Source organism: Triticum aestivum, chromosome 1A (genome assembly GCF_018294505.1).
Source record: "Triticum aestivum cultivar Chinese Spring chromosome 1A, IWGSC CS RefSeq v2.1, whole genome shotgun sequence".
In the NCBI taxonomy this organism is placed as follows: domain Eukaryota; kingdom Viridiplantae; phylum Streptophyta; class Magnoliopsida; order Poales; family Poaceae; genus Triticum; species Triticum aestivum.
In genome coordinates this window covers 388,627,165-388,632,405 of record NC_057794.1, presented here as the reverse complement: position 1 = coordinate 388,632,405, position 5,241 = coordinate 388,627,165, and positions in this window count along the sequence as shown.

Below are 5,241 nucleotides of genomic sequence, written 5' to 3'. Positions count from 1 at the left end.
GTACATTCCAACTCTGAGATGCTTACTCCAGTCCTTAGAAGGATTGCTGGAGCTTTGCATACTTGTTAGCATCTTTCAGGATTGACAAAACCTTCTGGTTGTATCACATACAACCTTTCCTCAAGAAAATCGTCGAGGAAACAATGTTTTGACATCCTATCTGCAAGATTTCATAAATAATGCAGTAACTGCTAACATAATTCCAACAGACTCTTAGCATCGCTACGAGTGAGAAAGTCTCATCGTAGTCAACTCCTTGAACTTGTCGAGAAACATCTTAACGACAAGTCGAGCTTTCTTAATGGTGACACTTACCATCATTGTCCGTCTTCCTTTTAAAATCCATCTGCACCCAACAGCCTTACGACCATCAAGTAGTTCTTTCAAAGTCTATACTTTGTTTTACACATGGATCCTTTCTCGGATTTTATGGCCTCGAGCCATTCTTCGGAATCCGGGCCCACCATCGCTTCTCCATAGCTCGTAGGTTCATTGTTGTCTAGCAACATGACTTCCAAGACAGGATTACGTACCACTCTGAAGTTGTACACATCCTTGTCGACCTATGATGTTTGGTAGTGTCTTGATCCGAAGTTTCATGATCACTATCATAAGCTTCCACTTCAATTGGTGTAGGTTCCACAGGAACAACTTCTTGTGCCCTGCTACACACTAGTTGAAGTGACGGTTCAATAACCTAATCAAGTCTCCACCATCCTCCCACTCAATTCTTTCGAGAGAAACTTTTCCTCGAGAAAGGACCCATTTCTAGAAACAATCACTTTTGCTTCCGGATCTAAAATAGGAGGTATACCCAACTATTTTTGGGTATTCTATGAAGATGCATTTATCCGCTTTGGGTTCGAGCTTTTCAGCCTGAAACTTTTTCACATAAGCGTCGCAGCCCCAAACTTTTAAGAAACGACAGCTTAGGTTTCTCTAAACCATAGTTCATACGGTGTCGTCTCAACGGAATTGTGTGGTGCCTTATAAAGTGAATGTGATTGTCTCTAATGCCTAACCCATAAACGATAGTGGTAATTTGATAAGAGACATCATGGTATGCACCATATCCAAAAGGGTGCAGTTATGATGTTCGGACACACCATCACACTACGGTGTTCCAGACGGTATTAGTTGTGAAACAATTTCCACAATGTCTTAATTGTGTGCCAAACTCGTAACTCAGATATTCATCTCTATGATCATATCATAGACATTTTATCATCTTGTCACGACGATCTTCTACTTCACTCTGAAATTACTTGAACCTTTCAATAATTCAGACTTGTGTTTCATCAAGTAAATATACTCAGCATCTACTCAAATCATCTGTGAAGTAAGAACATAACGATATCCACTGCGTGCCTCAGCACTCATTGGACTGCACACATCAAAATGTATTACTTCCAACAAGTTGCTTTCTTGTCCATCTTACTGAAAACGAGGCCTTTTAGTCATCTTGCCCATGTGGTATGATTTGCATGTCTTAAGTGATTCAAAATCAAGTGAGTCCAAATGATCCATCTGTATGGAGTTTCTTCATGCATATCTACCAATAGACATGGTTCGCATGTCTCAATCTTTTCAAAAACGAGTGAGTCCAAAGATCCATCAACATGGAGCTTCTTCATGCGTTTTATACCAACATGACTCAAATGGCAGTGCCACAAGTATGTGGTACTATCATTAAAATCTTATATCTTTTGGCATGAACATGTGTATCACTATGATCGAGATTCAATAAATCATTTTTTTAGGTGCAAGACCATTGAAGGTATTATTCAAGTAAACAGAGTAACCATTATTCTCCTTAAATGAATAATCGTATGGAGATAAACATAATCCAATCATGTCTATGCTCAACGCAAACACCAAATAACAATTATTTAGGTTTAACACCAATCTCGATGGTAGAGGGAGCGTGCGATGTTTGATCACATCAACCTTGGAAACACTTCCAACATATTGTTATCTCACCTTTAGCTAGTCTCCGTAGCCTTTTATTTCGAGTTACTAACACTTAGCAACTGAACCGATATTTATTACCCTGGTGCTACTAGGAGTACTAGTAAAGTACACAATAATATAATGTATATTCAAAATACTTCTGTCGACCTTGCCAGCCTTCTCATCTACCAAGGATCTAGGGTAGTTCTGCTTCAGTGACTGTTCCCCTCATTATAGAAGCACTTAGTCTCGGGTTTGATTCAACCTTGGGTTTCTTCACTAGAGCAGCAACTGATTTGTCGTCTCACGAAGTATCCCTTCTTTCCCTTGCCCTTCTTGAAACTAGTGGTTTTACTAACCATCAACAATTGATGCTCCTACTTGATTTCTACTTTCACGGTGTCAAACATCGCGAATTGCTCAAGGATCATCATGTCTATCCCTGATATGTTATAGTTCATCACTAAGCTCTAATAGCTTTGTGGCAGTGACTATGGAGAACTATCACTATCTCATCTGGAAGATTAACTCCCACTCGATTCAAGCGATTGTAGTACTCAGACAATCTGAGCACATGATCAACGATTGAGCTTTTCTCCCTTAGTTTGCAGGCTTAAGAAACTTGTGAGAGGTCTCATACCTCTTGACGTGGGCACTAGTCTGAAATCCCAATTTCAGTCTTTGAAACATCTCATATGTTTTGCGATGTTTCAAAAACATCTTTGGTGCCACTATTCTAAACTGTTAGTATTATGCACTGAACTATCACGTAGTCATCAAAACGTGTATATCAGATGTTTCCCAACATCTACAGACGACGCTCGAGGTTCAATGCACTGAGCGGTGCATTAAGGACATAGCCCTTCTGTGTAGCAATGAGGACAATCCTCAGTTCACGGACCCAGTCCGCATAATTGCTACTGCCAACTCTCAACTAAATTTTCTCTAGGAACATATCTAAAATAGTAGAACCAAAGCGTGAGCTACGACATAAATTGCAAAGACCTTTTGACTATGTTCATGATAATTAAGTTCATCTAATCAAATTATTCAATGAACTCCCACTTAGATAGACATCCCTCTAGTCATCTAAGTGATACATGATCCGAGTCAACGAGGCCGTGTCCGATCATCACATGAGATGGACTAGTCATCATCGGTGAAAATCTTCATGTTGATCGTATCCACTATACGACTCATGTTCGACCTTTCGGTCTCTTGTGTTCTGAGGCCATGTCTGTACATGCTAGGCTCGTCAAGTCAACCTAAGTGTTTCGCATGTGTAAATCTGGCTTACACCCATTGTATGCGAACGTTAGAATCTATCACACCCGATCATCACGTGGTGCTTCGAAACAACGAACCTTCGCAATGGTGCATAGTTAGGGGGAACACTTTCTTGAAATTTTAATGAGGGATCATCTTATTTATGCTACTGTGGTTCTAAGCAAATAAGATGCAAAATATGACAAACATCACATGCAAATCATAAAGTGACATGATATGGCCAATATCATCTTGCGCCTTTGATCTCCATCTTCGAGGCGAGGCATGAACACCATCGTCACCGTCATGACACCATGATCTCCATCATCATGATCTCCATCATCATGTCTTCATGAAGTTGCCTCGCCAACTATTACTTCTACTACTATGGCTAACGGTTAGCAATAAAGTAAAGTAATTACATGGCGTTTTCATTGACACGCATGTCATAAATAGATTAAGACAACTCCTATGGCTCCTGTCGGTTGTCATACTCATCGGCATGCAAGTCGTGATTCCTATTACAAGAACATGATCAATCTCATACATCACATATATCATTCATCACATCCTTTTGGCCATATCACATCACATATCAAACCCTGCAAAAACAAGTTAGACGTCCTCTAATTGTTGTTGCATGTTTTACATGGCTGCTATGGGTTTCTAGCAAGAACGTTTCTTACCTACGCCAAAACCACAACGTGACATCCCAATTTCTATTTACCCTTCATAAGGACCCTTTTCATCGAATCCGATCCGACTAAAGTGGGAGAGATAGACACCCGCCAGCCACCTTATGCATCAAGTGCATGTCAGTCGGTGGAACCTGTCTCACGTAAGTGTACGTGTAAGGTCGGTCCGGGCCGCTTCATCCCACAATGCCGCCGAATCAAGATAAGACTAGTAACGGCAAGCAAATTGAACAAATCATCGCCCACAACTGCTTTGTGTTCTACTCGTGCATAAAATCTACGCATAGACCTAGCTCATGATGCCACTGTTGGGGAACATAGCAATAATTCAAAATTTTCCTACGTGTCACCAAGATCAATCTAGAAGATGCTAGCAATGAGAAAGAGGGAGTGCATCTTCATACCCTTGAAGATCGCTAAGCGGAAGCGTTACAAGAACGCGGTTGATGGACTCGTACTCGCGGCGATTCAAATCGCGGAAGATCCGATCTAGCGCCGAACGGACGACGCCTCCAAGTTCAACACACGTACAGCCCGGGGACGTCTCCTCCTTCTTGATCTAGCAAGAGGAGAGGAGAAGTTGAGGGAGAACTCCAGCAGCACAACGGCATGGTGGCAATGGAGCTAGTGGTTCTCCAGCAGGGCTTCGCCAAGCACTATGGAGGAGGAGGTGTAGGAGGAGGGAGGGCTGCGCCAGTGAAGAGGTGCGGCTGCCCTCCCACCCCTCCACTATATATAGGGGCAAGGGGAGAGGGGGAGGTGCCCTAGGGTTTCCCCTAGGGGCGGCGGCCAGGCAGATTGGATCTCCCTACGGAAAATCCTAGGGAGACCTGCCCCCCAAGCCAAGCAGGTGGAGGCTTGCCTCCCAAGCCAGGTGGAGGCGCCCCACCTCCCCATGTAACGTGGGAAAGGGTGTGGGGGGCGCACCACCCCTTAGTGGGCTGGTTTGCCCCTTCCCCTTTGGCCCATGAGGCCCTCCAACACTTGCCGGGGCTCCCGAAACACCTTTCGGTCATGCTGGCCATAGCCTGGTACCCCCGGAACACTTCCGGACTCCAATACCCTTCGTCCAATATATCGATCTTCACCGCCGGACCATTCCGGAACTCCTCGTGATGTCTGGAATCTCACCCGGGACTCCGAACTACCTTCGGTAACCACATACTATTTCCCATAACAACTCTAGCGTCACCGAACCTTAAGTGTGTAGACCCTACGGGTTCGGGAACCATGCCGACATGACCGAGACACCTCTCCGACCAATAACCAATAGCGGGATCTAGATAACCATATTGGCTCCCACATGTTCCACGATGATCTCATCGGATGA